General features: G+C 42.2%; 1 long non-coding RNA gene across 1 annotated transcript in view; it reads right to left on the bottom strand.

Moving 5' to 3' along the window:
- Positions 1-5143: 5143 nt before the first annotated feature.
- Positions 5144-17321, bottom strand: part of LOC148150185 (uncharacterized) — a 28587-nt gene continuing 16409 nt past the window's right edge. Inside the window, exon 3 of the long non-coding RNA XR_015756849.1 lies at positions 5144-5179. This is a non-coding gene — a long non-coding RNA (uncharacterized LOC148150185). The remainder of the gene's footprint in view (positions 5180-17321) is intronic.

The raw sequence follows: 17321 nt of genomic DNA on the forward strand, positions 1-17321 counted from the left end.
ACTATGAAGTAATCTGTACCATTTCATTTCAATTTTTCATCCTCAATTTCTTTCAAATTATTTTCACTCAGATTTTTGTAAAATTAACATTCAGTAACATTGCAATACACCATTGCTATAAAGTTGCCCTTTTTTAAGTTGACCAATCAGCAATTCCCCATGCAGGAAATCATATTTAAAACATAGCACAAGGGAGTCACGGGAGACGGACAGCACTTCTGACCGAAGGCCCAAAGCTGCTTGAAGTCATCCAACAAGGTAACATGCAATCTCCTCAACTGAAAGTCAACAGCTTTCCATCAGCCATACTGCAGACACTAATCACCAGAAAAGGTGAAGGCACCCACAAAACAAGTAAAAATGGTGAAATAAAAGCAAAATATTGTGGATACTGGAAATCTGAAACAGGCACAGGGAATGCTGGTGAAACTCAGCAGGTTAAGCAGCATATGTGGAGAAAGAAACAAAGTTAATGTTTTGAGTGTGGTATGACTATTGGCCAGTGCACTGAGTATAGGAGTTGGGAGGTCATGTTGCGGCTATGCAGGACATTGGTTCGGCCACTTTTGGAATATTGCATGCATTCTTGTTCTCCCTCCTATCAGAAGCATGTTGTGAAACTTGAAAGGGTTCAGGAAAGATTTACAAGGATGTCGCCAGGGTTGGAGAGTTTGAGCTATTGGGAGAGACTGAATAGGCTGGAGCTATTTTCCCTGGAGTGTTGGAGGCTGAGGGGTAACCTTATAGAGATTTACAAAATCACGAGGGGCCTGAATAGGGTAAATAGACGAGATCTTTTCCCTGGTGTAGTGGAGTCCAGAACTAGAGGGCATAGGTTTAAGCTTAGAGGGCAATTATTTAAAAGGGGCCTAAGGGTGACTTTTTCACGCAGAGGGTGGTGCGTTATGGCATGAATTGCCAGAGAACGTGATGGAGGCTGGTACAAATACAACATTTAAAAGACATCTGAATGGGTATGTGAATAGGAAGGAGATTGTGAGGACTGCAGATGCTGGAGATCAGAATCAAGAGAACAGAGATAAATTTGTCTCTCTACCCCCTTGGCTCACATTCCTGATGAAGGGCTTATGCCAAAAACGTCGATTCTCCTGCTCCTCAGATGCTGCCTGACCTGCTGTACTTTTCCAGCACCACACTCTTGAATATGAATAGCAAGGGTTTAGAGGGATAGGAGCCAAATGCTGGCAAATATGACTAGATTTATTTAGGAGATCGTGTCAGTATGGATGAGTTGGATTGAAGGGTCTGTTTCCATGCTGTACATCTCTCTGACTCTATGACTCCCCCTCCTCCTGCTCCTCGGATGCTGCCTGACCTGCTGTGCTTTTCCAGCACCACTCTAATCTTGTCTATGATTCCAGTCCCCACCTGGACGAAGCCAGCAGTTGACGGTTGACAGGGTTCTCTTGGTCTTGGTGTGAGGCTCCAGGTTGTAAGAGGTGGCACAGTTCAATGACCCTCTCTGTTTTGAAACTGAGTCAACTGAGGTATTTCACCTAAATAAAGTGAATATAGAATAACTTCTGTCTGAAAAGAAGTCATCCTGCAAGGTAATATGCAGTCTCCTGCATATATAAAAGTCAACAGCTTTCCATTAGCCATACTGCTGACACTAATCACCAGAAAAGGAAAAAGCACCCAGAAAACAAGTAAAACCCATCGTAGGGAAGCTAGAGAAGTGATTGCTGGGCCTCTTGCTGAGATACTTGTATCATCGATAGTCACAGGTGAGGTACCGGAAGACTGGAGGTTGGCTAACGTTGTGCCACTGCTTAAGAAAGGTGGTAAGGACAAGCCAGGGAACTATAGACCAGTGAGCCTGACGTCGGTGGCGGGTAAGTTGTTGGAGGGAATCCTGAAGGACAGGATGTACATGTATTTGGAAAGGCAAAGACTGATTAGGCATAGTCAACATGGCTTTGTGCATGAGAAATCATGTCTCACAAACCTGATTGAGTTTTTTGAGGAAGTAACAAAGAGGATTGATGAGGGCAGAATGGTAGATGTGATCTATATGGACTTCAGTAAGGTGTTTGATAAGGTTCCCCGTGGGAGACTGATTAGCAAGGTTAGATCTCACGGAATACAGGGAGAACTAGTCATTTGGATACAGAACTGGCTCACAGGTAGAAGACAGAGGGTGGTGGTGGAGGGTTGTTTTTCAAATTGGAGGCCTGTGACCAGTGGAGTGCCACAAGGATCGGTGCTTGGTCCTCTATTTTTTGTCATTTACATAAATGATTTGGATCCGAGCCGAAGAGGTACAGTTAGTAAGTTTGCAGATGACACCAAAATTGGAGGTGTAGTGGACAGCGAAGAGGGTTACCTTCGATTACAACAGGATCTTGGCCAGATGAGCCAATGGGCTGAGAAGTGGCAGATGGAGTTTAATTCCGATAAATGTGAGGTGCTGCATTTTGGCAAAACAAATCTTAGCAGGACTTTTACGCTTAATGGTAAGGTCCTAGGGAGTGTTGCTGAACAAAGAGACCTTGGAGTGCAGGTTCATAGCTCCTTGAATGTGGAGACACAGGTAGGTAGGATAGTGAAGAAGGCATTTGGTATGCTTTCCTTTATTGGTCAGAGTATTGAATACAGGAATTGGAAGATCATGTTGCTGCTGTTCAGGACATTGGTTAGGCCACTGTTGGAATATTGTGTGCAATTCTGGTCTCCTTCATATCGGAAAGATGTTGTGAAACATGAAAGGGTTCAGAAAAGATTTACAAGGATGTTGCCAGGGTTGGAGGATTTGAGCTATCAGGAGAGGCTGAACAGGCTGGAGCTGTTTTCCCTGGAGCATTGGAGGCTGACGGGTGACCTTATAGAGGTTTACAAAATTATGAGGGGCATGGATAGGTAAATAGGCAAAGCCTTTTCCCTGGGGTCGGGGGAGTCCAGAAGTAGAGCGCATAGGTTTAGGGTGAGAGGGGAAAGATATAAAAGAGACCTACAGGGCAAGCTTTTCATTCAGAGGGTGGTACGTGTATTGAATGAGCTGCCAGAGGAAGTGGTGAAGGCTGATACAATTGCAACATTTAAGAGGCATTTGGGTGGGTATATGAATAGGAAGGGTTCGGAGGGATATGGGCTGGGTGCTGGCAGGTGGGACTAGATTGGGTTGGAATATCTGGTCGGCATGGATGGGTTGGATCGAAGGGTCTGTTTCTCTGCTGTACATCTCTATGACTCTAGTGAGTTGAACTTTTGTATGGAAAGCCTTCCTTCTCCACTGTCCATCACCTTAAATATTCACTCCATCCACCAAGATGGCTGCAGCACCCACATCTAAATCATCAAAGCTTCTTTGACAGCATATTGAAATTTATTACCTCTGTCACTTTGAAGGGCAAAAACAGAATGCCTATGGGAACACTACTGCCTCCGAGTTCTTCCCTAACCCACATTATCCTGACTTCGAAATATATTGCCCTTTCTCTGTAGATAGTACAAATTTTGGAACTTCCTATCTAATCATATTGCAGGAGTATTTCCACCTGACAGACATCATGAAAGCAGCTCAGCACAACTATTTTAGGGGCAACCAAAGGTGGATAATAAATGCTAACCTTATCAATAATACGCACATTATATGAGTGAATAAATAAAACTATTTTTTCGAAAAGTGCGCAATCAACTTACCTCCTTTTTATTTTGTTAGTTTTAACAGTCAAGGAATACCAACACTTAGATTTAGGATTGAGTTCAGCTAATTTTTAAAAAAAAATCACAATATCTAACGCGGATATTAATTGCTGTGATAATGACCTACCCACCTGCAGTAACTAACATCCCAAATCTGGTGAATTGTATTCACATAAGCATCCAAATATTGCCTGGTTAAATGTAGAAGTGGGTGCTTTGGAACAGAGTTGCAGTTATTCTTGTTAAATCAATTATTTTAATTACCCACCCACCTATCTGTTCTTTGGGATTAAAATTTGCTCCTCTGTGTTTACCATATCAAATCTTTTCTGTAAAAGCATCGATTATATCGACCTCTTGAATTTAAGGAAATACAAAATCAAGTATTTGGAATACTTTAGCATAGGAATCTTGGTATTATTCAGTTGAAAACCTGTGCAGCAAGAACTTTTTTGTATTCCTTGCAATAAATACCAACATCCCATTAGTCGTCTTGATTACTTTTTGAGCTTTTGTACTATCATTGAGTGATTTATGTTGAAGGACAGCTGAGTCCCTTTGATCATCCACCATTCTTAATTACTCATCAAATGTTCTGATTTGTCTTTCTTGGAACCAATGTGAGTGATCTCACAATCGCCCACACTGAACTCCATCTGCCACTGTTTCACCCACTCATTTAATCTGTTTATCTCACTTTGTAAATTCCTGCTTGCATCGACACAACTTACTTTGCCTCCTAACTTTATGTCATCTGCAAACTTAAATATGTAAGTCTCTACTCCTTTATCTGAATCATTAATAAATATAAATCAATAAATGGATTCAAAACTAAAGATGGAAAATTAGCTAAAAAAACACATTCACGAATCTGTGTTTGATTTGCTTTGCACTGTTGCACACAAAAGTCTAGAATTGGAACATTTACAGCACAAAATTAAATTGTCCAAAAAAATCTATCCAGACTAACCCCACTTTCCAGCTTTTGGTCCATAGCCATGTACAATTCACTATTTTGCATATTCCAGTATATCCAATCTTGCCTGCTAGTTAAAATGCTTCATTCCTGACAACATCCCCACACATCCCCTTATAGATCTTATCTACCCATCCTGATACCTTTGAGGATCAGTGGTAATGATCTTCCTGTCCCATCATAGTTCTCGGTATTGTTTCAGTTGCCCTTCCTCTTCACAGTACTCTCAATTCCCAACATTCCTCCAACATCTCACCAAATGCATTACCTCACATTTTTCTGAAACAAATTCAATTCGTCATTTTTCATCCCTCAGTTTATTTGTGAGGAACAACTGGAACACAAATCTTTTCAGGGCATTACCAGTCACGTTCTGTCAAGTTTGAATGCTTAATGACAACTTCCAGAGTCACACCTGCATGAACGTCTTCTTATGTTGCACACTAGCTGTACAGTGACTGAGGCACATTCTCGCTGATGATAATAAACCTTGTTGCTGTGGTGTGGTGCTGTATCCAATTCAATTGTTCCTCGGAGCTAAAATGTAGGACAGAACATGGAAAATGGAGTTATGTACAGCCTGTGACTGCTCAAGTGAAATCAAAATCATTAAGAAGGGAGGCCAGCAGGCACAACAATTGAAATAAACAGGACATCAAAATTGGCCAAAAAGCAAAATATGCCTAAGCCAAGACAGACACAAGAGACAATTCTGATTCGAGGCAAGTCTTTGCAAGATCCAAGTCCAGACAACTGAAACCAAAGAGGCACCAGAAGACATCAGGAAGTGTGAAGAGGACAAACAAACCAACACTGAATGCATGGGGCAGACATGCCTCAGTAAGACAAAGGACCAGGTATATATTCTGGGATAAAACCAAACTTCCAGCTCCCAAGAGCAGACATATCAAAGATGTTGCTGTTAAACAAGCCATCAAAAGCCATTAGCAGCATTTCAAAGTGATAATGTCAATTAATTCAATAACTCTGATTGGTCAAGTCCTTGGAAAGTTCCAAAAGGTAACCAGGAGGATATAAGAACCCAGCTAGCAGGACTCAGGGTACCCACCACTCTACAGCCTACCTGGAGACACATTAGGATACAGCAGTAACCAGAGCAGCTTACCTTCTGACCAGAGGCAGAATCAACCCATGAAGAGAGGAAAAGACCAAACAATTCAAAAGACCAGCAAAAGCTCCAAATATCTGGGAAGTATTTCAAGTTTCTAAAGAATTAGATAGTTAGCAACAGAGTTGTTGAAAGTGTAAAATTTAACTTTTAACCTTTGTTGTCTTCAAATAAAGTTGCAACCTGGTTCACTGACAGACTCGTGCTGTCCTGATACATGTTAAGGTGCCTGAGTAAATTAATACTATGTACAGTTGTTCAGGAGTCTGCAGGGTTATAGAGTCATCCTGTTCCAGACAAAAGTTTATTAATACCAAAAGTATGAAGGGTTTTCGTAAAAGATGGAGTTAGGTCATAGATTAGCCATAGTCTCATTAAATGTCAAAACAGGATCAAGGTGAGTCTACTTTATGGCAATACAACATTGCAGATCCATTGGTTCCAAAAGCAGACTTAAGAATCACTCAAACAACAAAAGGAGTATCCCCTTCAACTTGAAACATGAAATCTGTAAATAACGTCCTCAGTGAAGAATAGGAGAACTGCAATGAGGGCAACATGACCACCAGGTGTAATAGATGGAACAAACTAATGGGATGTTGAAGAGAGTTTGGGTGGGAGGTTAGAAGAGCAGGCAAGGAAATGGAATGCACAATTAATGATGCAATACTGATGATTTTGGAGATTTGTCCACAGATTCCTGAAGGTAAGAGGTGGATATGTTATTTAAAGAAATATGCAGGATATTGTCCTTTCTCAGCCAAGATGTAGAACATTAGATCTACAAATGACCCTACAGCAGGAAGAAATGCATTTGCAGTTGCATTTACAAACTTTATACTAAATTTTGTATAAAGAGAACATTGAATAGCAGAGGAATGAATAATATAAAGGTAAGTTAAAGCCTTGTTTTTTGTAATGATATGCTGGGTTTCCCCATTGTTGAAGATGGGGATATTTGTGGAATCTTTCCTCCTCCAATTCATTGATTAACTGACCACCATCACTCACCGCTGGACATGATCAGACTACAGTCCTTTGACTAAATCCACAGCTAGCGTAACTTTATCTGTCACACGTTGCTTACCTTGATTGGTATGCAATCAATTCTGTTCTGAAGCGTCACAAGCATGATGTCTCATTTTAGTTTTTCCTGGCATGTTCTGCTGCACTCCTGCAGAGAATTTCATCTCCACAGGATCGTGTGGTGGTCAGTCCTTCCAATACTCTCATGGACAGATATATCGGCAACAGGTGGGTTGGTGGTAGTGTTGATGTGGAAGTTTTTCTGTCTTATTGGTTCCCTCAGCACAAACTGCAGGTCAAGTCTAGCTGCTGTATTTGTTAAGATTTGGCCAATTCAGTTAGTTATGGTGCCACTAAAGCAGTGTGAAAGCCATTGATGTCCCTTATCCAGAGTACATTCTGTGCCCTTGGCATCCTCCATGCTTCTTACAATTTATGTTCAAAATGAAAGAGTGCAGATTCATCAGCTCAAACAAACACAGAAAATGTTAGAGTGTATTTGTGGAGAGAGGTTTGAGTCTGAAAATTCTTTGAAATTTTGAAGAGAGTCATAACACATTCAAAACGTTAATTCTGTTTTTCTCTCTCCTCAATAAAAATATAAGAAACAGTAGTAGGGTAGTCATTCAGCCCTTCAAGCCTGCTTCACCATTTAATATAATAATGGCTGGTCATCCAATTCAATGCCCTATTCCCAGTTTGTCCCCATGCCCTTTGATTCCTTTAGCTCTAAAAACTATAGATAACTCCTTCTTGAAAACATTCAGTGTTTGGTTTCAATCTATTTCTGTGGCAAAGAATTCCACAGGTTCATCACTTTCTAAGTGAAGAAATTTCTCCTCCACTCATACCTATCCTTAGACTGTGATCCCCGATTCTGGATGCCATCAGACCAACTAAATTTCTGCAGCATTCTCTGAGATTGTTATATGTTTCCAACATTCTCAATAGTTTGCTTTTTTTTTTGGACTGATTCAACAACTCTTGTTTTAGAATCCCTACAGTGTGTAAGGAGGCCATTCAGCCCATTGAGTTGATTCCGATCTTTCGAAGGGCATTCCACCCAGACCTACCCCCCTATCCTATCCCTGTTACCTGACAAATACCATGGGTAATCCACACAGCCTGCACATCACTGGACACCATGGGACAATTTAGCATGGCCAATCCATCCTGCACATCTTTGGACTATGGGAGGAAACTGAAGCACTCGAAGGAAACCCACACAGACACGGGGAGAACGTGCAAACTCCACACTGACAGTCACCCGAGGGTGGAATCGAACCCAGGTCCCTGGTGCTGTGAGGCAGCAGCGCTAATCAGCAATGCTAGATAATCTAATCTAGTCTAATCTAACCACTGAGCCACCATGCTGCTCGTACCATAGGGGTTGGGGACTGACCAATGTGTGTGAAGTAGGTGGTCATCAACAGAAGGTTTTTTTTGTCCACATTTAACCTAAGGCCATGAGACTTCATGGTATCCAGTGTCCATGTTGTGGCCTGAAACTCCTCCCTGACAGTATACTACTGTGTTCCCACTTTTAGTGGCTCTCTCCTGTTGGTGGGGCAGAATACACTCAAGAATGATGAAAGTGATTTCTAGGACATTGTCTGTAAAGACTAATTGAATACAATTTAGACTATTGCTCGGCTGGTAATTGGAACCACTCTCCTCTTTGTCCCAAGCCCCTGAATGTTAATAAGGATCAAAATGGCCAAGTTTGCTCTTGTCTTTGTTGTCAATGTTGTGTCAGTCCAGTTTCATTCAATCTTCATTTTGTAATGGATTGATTCCAATGGCTTAGTAGGCCAGTTAAGAGAGAAAGTGAGGCCAGTTAAGAGGCAACCACATTGCTGTGGATCTGGATTCACATAAAATCATAGATTCCCTGTGGAAGCAGGCAATTCAGCCCATCAAGTCCACACCAACCCTCCACCTAGACCCATCCCTTACCCTATCCATGTAACCCTGCATATCCCATAGCTAATCCACCTAACCTACACACCCCTGGATGCTATGGCCAATTTAGCATGGTCAATCCACCCAACTGGTCCATATTTGGATTATGGGAGGAAACCGGAACACCCAGAGGAAACCCATGCAGATATTGGAAGAATGTGCAAATTCCACACGCCAGTCACCCAAGGCTGGAATTAAACCTGAGTCCCTGACACTGTGAGGCAGCAATGCTAACCACTGAGATACTATTGCCACCCAATGTAGACCACAGCAGGTAAGGATGGCAGATTACCTTCCCTACTGGACATTAGTGAACAAGCTTAGTTTTTACTACAATTGACAATATTTTAATAATTACTGTTCCTGGAATGAGCTTCTAATTTAGATTTTATTGATTAAATTTAAATTTCATTGGCTCTCATTCTGGGATTGGAACTCTTATCCCCACAGCATCCACCTAGACTTCAGAAGTATAAGTCCAGTGACATTTTCATTATGCTGCCACAGCAGATCATTTCATCAGAGGATCATTTTGACACATTGGGTGCTTTGCAAACGCTTTCTCTCCAGCTTTCATGTCATTGCATCTCTTTTGACTTCATAAAAGGTAGAAGCAAACTACCCACATTCCTACTCTGACATGCTGGGATGTTTTTTGTCCTGTGCACCTGTGGTTTGGAAAACCTGAGAATCCTGTAAAGTTGTTTCACCTGACATTAAGTGAGAGCTAAGGCAGTATATAGAATTTGGTGAGAGTAGGACAATAGGTGGGAAGTTTACACTTCTATGTTACCTTTGGCCATAGATACTCACCACACCAGTCCTATCAGTTTGTTGCAGACCAGCTTGGTGATGATCAGAGACATGTTCCATAGCCATAGTAAGCTGCACTATCCTCTCTAATGCAGCAGAAATGCTAGTAACCAAATACTGCATAGTTTCTAGTGCAGCAGTCAAATGTTGGTGGCTTCTATCTCTGCAATAACAGAGACAGAGACATTGGCCATTAAACACTACATCATTACTGGGTCTGCAGATGTTCTCATGGAGTAGTCTATGACATCTACACAAGTTGAGGTCCAAATTCTATATGAAACTCTGTCAATCTGGAGGCCCTGACAGTGACAAGAGGTTCTAGGCCAGGAGTGATGCACCAAATATTTCTGTGAATAATCCCATCAGCTTTCTTTCTGTTTTTGCCTCATCAGAGAATTACAACCTATCTGCAACTTCGCCATCCATTGAGCAAATGCTACTCTTTTGTGCAAACATATCTGCAGCTAACTAGGGTCCAGTGACACCACTGTCCTACCCTTTAAAGTTCGTGCAGTGCCAGTGTCTGATCTGTCAGATCAAATGGCTTCATTTCTTCATCAAGGGGTCTGCTGTCTCTTTCCAACCCTTAGTCTCAGTTGCCATTGGATGACCAAGTGGCTTGTTGACTACCTGAAAGCATAAAAGCACAAGGGGGGAGGTGGGTAAGGGAAAGTGGGTGATAGTAGATGTAAAATGTAGGGGCATGGTTACAATATCTTCAACTTGTAAATAATGTCAAATTGTGTGGATGAAGATGAAGCAAGATTTTGCAACAATCATTATGCAGGAACGTACTACCATCCTTAATGGCTTCTGTGATGTCACTGGTCACAGCATCAGTGACAGCAAATCCACCTCACCACAGCACTATTTGTCTCATGGGGATCTGTGCTTGATGTCTATGCCTATCCCTCACTAGTTTGCTGCTGCTCTATCCAAACTTCAGGGAAGTGTGTTAGTAAGTATGCTGCATGGTGTATGGGTGATATACCATTCACTGCTGAACAGTTGACAATATATAGAAGCAATAAAATGTAAATATGCAGCTTCCATCAGTGCCAAATGTGTGAGGGTGTGAAGAAACTTATAAAACTGAAAATAGAAATATGACTTTTCCTTGGTAGGCAAGTGAAAAAGGACAGTTATTGAAGCAGTGTGCAAGCAGTGGTGAAGTTGATAGGAATTGGTATATAAAAATGCATTCACTGACATTAACAATCTATATGAGGTCATTGAGCTTCTTGTGGCACTATGCCCATGTCCTTGGCAACAGACTGTTGACATTGGTCACCACAGTCAACTGATCTCATTGCCTTTTGAACACTCAGGATATTGAGTAAATTTAAGGATGACATAGATTCTTGGTATCTGAAAGAAGAGACTTCCTCTTCTCCAACCCTTCAACAACAATGACTTCAGTATAATGTTGGAAAAGCGGAAGATACACTCTCTGCCTGTCCCTGTTGTGCATTTTTGGGTCCTTCCTGAAGATTTTCCGAAGATGTCCAAATAATGTCAGCCCTTGTTTCAACCAGAATTCACACCATCTTAAGGAGGTGCAGCAAGCTTGCTATAATTGGCAATAGCATCTCATGACGTAGTGTCCTCTGCTGAGGCACGGAGTCACTCAGCAGCACATTCAGTACTAGGCTAAAAGCCCCAGTCAGGGAAATGAGCACACAGCACCAGGTTTGTGTACAGCCTCCATCATTTTAATCAGATACAGGGTACTCACATATCACAATCCCCAGGCCTAAAATCAGGATTATCCAATTCAATACCATAAATGTTTAGCTATATTTTGATATTAAATTGATTCCAGAACAAATTAATTGCATCAAAGTACCTTTTAAATTGTAAACAATAAGAATATAAAAGATTAGTAAAGATTGTGTAAAGATGAAATGGATGAACAGTCACAAGTGTAGTTGGTCAAATCATTACATTTGGCCTCCTTGAGTGTACCCAATATTTTATAACATGGTACAAAGGACCGTAAAGATGTGAACATTTTTCTGTCAATGTTATCGAAGCCTTTGACATGATAATTTGGCCCATTATGTTCTTGTGCTAAATTTTATAGAGGTATCTGAATTGTAATTTTCTGAACAGAACTTTTAATTATCCTTTCAGTATAGAATAAAACGATCTTCACCTGCAAATCTAAGAGTAATAAGGGTCTTTGGACTATATATTCTGTCTCAGCTGTATTTAATAAAGCTGCAAGGTGCAATCAAACAAGCTGTCACCATTAAATGTGATTTTTTTTCCAAAACCTTAGCATAAAAGCACAGTTTGAGCATACAGTTGATCAATCATCACTTATCATTTGAATGTCCAATAAATGTTTTTTTCATTAAAAGTAGAAAGCTAATTTTAAGCATTACCTCTCAAATTTCTATACAGTCAGAAATCATTGACAGTCTGTGCCCTTGAGATTTCTTAGAAAGAAATATACAATTGGAGTAGTTTGTTGGAGGAATTTTCATTAAGGGACAGAGTAAAAGGATTTCATCACCCACACTCCTGACATTTCAGATATATTTTTTTCATTTCCCTCCCACTCTTTGAGTTCTCACTTTATTTTTTTTAAACAAAATGCTTCTACTGCCTTCTTCTTTCACGTCTTTATGGCTTTTAAAAAGACAAAATAATGTCTCCCTGGCAATTGTGAAAGGAAAACACTTTATTTTCAAGGTAAATAATTTAAACTATTGTATTAAATTACACTTTTAAAGAGATTGGGTTGTTTTTAACAAGCATTGGTCAATCTGAATGGAGCTAGAGTAATCAGTCACTGGGGATGGTATGTGTGGCTAGTTACTCTGTTTGGTGAAAGTGAGGACTGCAGATGCTGGAGATCAGAGCTGAAAAATGTGTTGCTGGAAAAGCATAGCAGGTCAGGCAGCATCCAAGGAGCAGGAGAATCGAGGTTTCGGGCATAAGCCCTTCTTCAGGAATGAGGAGGGTGTGCCAAGCAGGCTAAGATAAAAGGTAGGGAGGATGGACTTGGGGGAAGAGCGTTGGGAATGCAATAGTTGGAAGGAGGTTAAGGTGAGGGTGATAGGCCGGAGAGGGGGTGGGGGCGGAGAGGTTTTGAAGAAGATTGCAGGTCAAGAAGGCGGTGCTGAGTCCGAGGTTTGGGACGGAGATAAGGTGGGGGGAGGGGAAATGGCGGAGTGGGAGGGGGAGTTAAAGTGTTTAGCCACAGGGCAGTTGGGTTGGTTGGTGGGGGTGTCCCAGAGGTGTTCTCTGAAACATTCCGCAAATAGGCGGCCTGTCTCCCCAATGTAGAGGAGGCCACATCGGGTGCAGCGGATGCAGTAAATGATGTGTGTGGAGGTGCAGGTGAATTTGTGACGGATATGGAAGGATCCCTTGGGGCCTTGGAGGGAAGTGAGGGGGGAGGTGTGGGCGCAAGTTTTACATTTCTTGCGGTTGCAAGGTAAGGTGCCGGGAGTGGAAGTTGGGTTCACCGACCCTGACTTTCAGTTGTTTACTGGTGGACATGGTGGTAGAGAGGAGGACCATCCCCTTTTTTTTATTGACCATCAAAGGAGGCCTTGCCACTAGACTCAGCTAGCCTGGTTTGAGATAGTGGTCCAGGTTAGTGTAGAGGCCCAGATTAAAAGAAATGCCTAGCCATGCAGGATGGTCAATGATCTTCTGCCTCTTGTGAGTGTAAGTGCCACTATTAGAGGTAGAATCACTACAATATGGAAACAGGCCCTTTGGCCCAAGAGGTCCACACTGACCAGTAAACCATCCAGAACCATATCCCTTCATTTATCCCCAACTAATGCACTTAACCTACACATCCCTGAACATTATGGGACAAGCTCCACACAGACAGTCACCCGAGGCTGGAATCAAACCCTCGTCCTTGGTGCTGTGAGGCAGCAGTGCTAACCACTGAGCCACTATGCCGCCCTACTATCTTCTCTCTGCTACTTTACACTCACATATCTAGTTTTCCCTCTACCTCTGCCACTGTGTATGCTTCTCCAAAGACTCATGGAATCCAACTTTCTTTATTGCATCCAGCACTTCCACTTAATGGCTTTCACCAGCCTCATCCTCCCAAACTACTAACTCTCCCTGCACTCTCCCTGCACTTTCTACACATTAATTGAGGACATCTCACCACCTCTCCTGCTTCTGCATCCTCCTAATCATCACCACTGTTCTTCAATCTTGTCTATCACAACCACCCTAATGCAGGCACTAGCAGCATTCAATAAAATAGAGGCCAGCAGCAGAGGCATTCAGCTTCATATCCACTTCTGAGGAGGAAGCTCTCAAACCTCAGGGAATGCAGCAGCAAGACTTTCACCTCCATCTCCACCAGCTCAGAGACTTTCACCTCAGTGGCTTCTCTATGAGATTAGATCTGGGAGCAAAGTCTAAAGGGGATATCACTGATGCGTCTCTCACAGTTGGCCAAGCAAGAAAGGCCAAGGTTTCTGACACTCCGAGGACTGCCGGAGTCCAGACACCTACTCAACTCCAGGCAAAGGTCTCAGCCATTAATAACTTTGTGAAAATGCACAGACAGGCACAAGAACAGCAGGCAGATTTGCAGTCAGTATACTGGATGGAGCAGCTCACCAACATTATTAGTACGATTCTAGTTTCAGCATACATGCTTCTGATAGCCTCCATGAACAGAATGGCTACCGAAATAGAGACCCAGATCCAGGACACTCACTGTTTGTTGGATATACACACAGACCTCCACTCCATAGCCATAGGTGCTCAGCATCAATGGCGAGGCAAGAGAGGAGGGGGCATGAGCGAGAGACCCTGTCCTCTCTTTAGTTGTTCATTCCTATCGAGGAGACAGGGTGCTGTCAGTTGGAACTCAAAGGGGGATGGAGACACAAATGGGACCCCCAGAAGCTTCTGCTCAGGATACTCCAGAGGTGTTGGCCCTTCCATCCCACTCCCATGTCTGTGATATTAAATCTTGCACAAATCCAAGATGATATGGGTGTGTTTGCATTTGGGCAGCACACTCGCAGCAGGTCTGGGCCCTCTAGGTCTAATCAGCTATGTCTTTCAGGCCAACAGCACCAATTATAGAGCAGGTGTCCTCCACCCTATCTATGGACATTGGGACTGTGTCTAGATGTAGCAGGAGGGAAAGAAAGGAATAAAAGAAACCTCATGAAGGCACGTAGTTGGCACAAGTGACGCCACTTCATTGTAAATAATCCTGTACTTCTTTAAATATGTGTTCATCAATATTCTTATGATGTTTGCTCTCGTGTCTGGGTCAGAGCTGATGAAGTCCATTTGACAGATGAGCAATCTCTTCAGACAACCGAAGGATGAAAGAACTTGTAATGGACAAATGTTGCTCATCTCTCAAATGCCACCAACTCATTGACTGCATACAGCTTCAGACGTCAGAGATCCTTCAAAAGGAAAATTGTTGACTGCAGCCAAGGTGCTGCATTTTAATGTGTACCACACTGAGGCTCCAAGCAATTTGCAGGAATTGTGTTTGGGTTTGGCCTGCACAAATTGTTCACCCTTACACCCACCATGGGAGTGAGAGTATGGAATCGGTGATAGTTCCACATTTCTCTGGAGGCAGAGGTTCAATCTAACTACCAGCTTTTGAAGAGAATTTATTCGAGGCTACAATTCACATCAGGCTGCTCATTTCTCAAATAGGTATAATGTCACCAGGTCCAGCACAGGGAATAAAACTGCACAAAGCACTATCTTTCTCAAGTTAAATACTGTTCTACAGAATGTTAAAACATTCAGGGCAGCTTAGCAATCTACACAAATTTGAAGCCCAATTGTTTTTTATTTATTTGTTCACAAACTGAGGTGTTGAAGGTGTGATGATGCTGTCCCTTTAACAAGGTTATGTTGTCCTTGGTTTTTGTCTGGAATTGGTTACTTTGAACAATGGCAGGGGAGTGGCCAGTTCTCCTAGTTCAGGTGTTTTTCTAGTTTGGTTTTGTTTTACAAGCAGTCGAAAACAGCTGGGGACCTAGAGAAGCAGCTACAGTGAAAAGATTCAACAGAGGTCTAGTCTGAACTTTCTCTTTGGAAACTCTCTGCCTGTAAGAACCTGTGTTTGAATTCACCTTTTGCCAAGGGGTGTGTTTATGGGATGTTGCAGGGATTGAAACAGCTCCTTCGTAAGTTGCAATATCATATTGGTTGGGCTTTCAATAAGTTGTTATTTTAAATTCTGTTTCCTTTTATTCATGTTTCATCCGTAATGTTTAAATAAATTCTGTTTTGTTTAAAGCCAAGTGGTTTGACCAGCTGCATAACTCCTACAATATCCACTTCACATCTGCATTTAAAAAATAAAAGTTAGGGTCCGGGCTACCTTCTTAAAATATTTTGAAGGGTTCTGGCCTGGTTTATAACAAAGGCTAGGCCAACATTTATTTCCCAACCCTAATTGCCCAGTGGGTAGCTGAAGAGGCAACCACATTGCTGTCAATTGTAGGCCAGGCCTCATTCCTGATGAAGGGCTTTTGCCTGAAATGTTGACTCTCCTGCTCCTCGGATGTGCCTGACCTGCTGTGCTCTTCCAGCACCACACTCTTGACTCTGATCTCCAGCCCTCACTTTCACCATGGAGAGGATGGAGCTTTCCATCCCTAAAGGACATTAGTGAACCAGATGGGGTTTTCCAACAATCAACAATGGATTCATGGTCATCATTAGACTTTTAATTCCAGATTTTTATTGAAGTTAAATAACTGCCATGGGGGGGAAGATTCATAGAATTACAGAATCCCTACAGTGTGGAAGCAGGCCATTCAGGTCCACACTTACCCCCCCCCCCCCCCCCCCCAAACAACATCCCACCCTATCCCTATAACCTTACATTTCCCATGGCTAATCCACCTGACTTGCACATCATGGACAATTTAGTACAACCAATCCACTTAATCTGCACATCTTTGGACTCTGGGAGGTAACCGGAAAACCCAGAGGCAATGCACGCAGACATGGGATTATGTGCAACCTCCACACAGACAGTTTCCTGAGGGTGGAATCGAACATAGGTTCCTGGTGCTGTGAGGTAGCAGTGCTAACCACTATTCTGCCCCTGAGCCACAGTGCCACCTGATCCAGGTCTCCAGGTCACTACCAATATCTCTGGATTAGGAGTCCAGTGATAATACCACTAGGCCAACACCTCCCCACAAATGATAAAAGCTCCCAAACTGCTGGCTATCCTGAAAGATTTCACTGTACAACACTTTGAAATCAAATGCTGACTGAAGCCTTGAAAGCAACCTAGCCTTTGTGCCATGCCATCTGAGTGACCTGTCTCTGTGACTGCTTTTTCTTAAAGGTCAGGAGGACCTGTAAAGCAAAGATACTTGAAATATAGGACCCCATGAAGATATCAAGTGTACAATCAAATGAACAGTTACTCAGCAACAGAAAAGTTCAAGGTCTGCAAAAATAACCAGGTCAACCTGTAATTTTGACAGTAGAGGCTGATTGCCAAACAACCAACAGAATATTTCATAATGAAAGAAAGCCCAGAACCAGCTCATTCATCCTCAATGCAGGTTTCAATTAAATTTTCTCTGGCTTCTTGCGCCACCTCTCTACCTTACTTTGTTTCTTAAAGAGACACTCCTTAAAAGCAATCCTTAAAATCTTGATTATCTGGGCTAATAGTTCCTTTAATAACTCTGTGTTATACTTTCTTTTATAGTGCTCTTGCTGGCCTCAGGATATTTAATTAGAGGTGCT

This window comes from Chiloscyllium plagiosum, unplaced genomic scaffold (assembly GCF_037043375.1).
Source record: "Chiloscyllium plagiosum isolate Xiang-an unplaced genomic scaffold, Cpla_swu_hap1 HiC_scaffold_4, whole genome shotgun sequence".
NCBI classification, from domain to species: Eukaryota; Metazoa; Chordata; class Chondrichthyes; order Orectolobiformes; family Hemiscylliidae; genus Chiloscyllium; species Chiloscyllium plagiosum.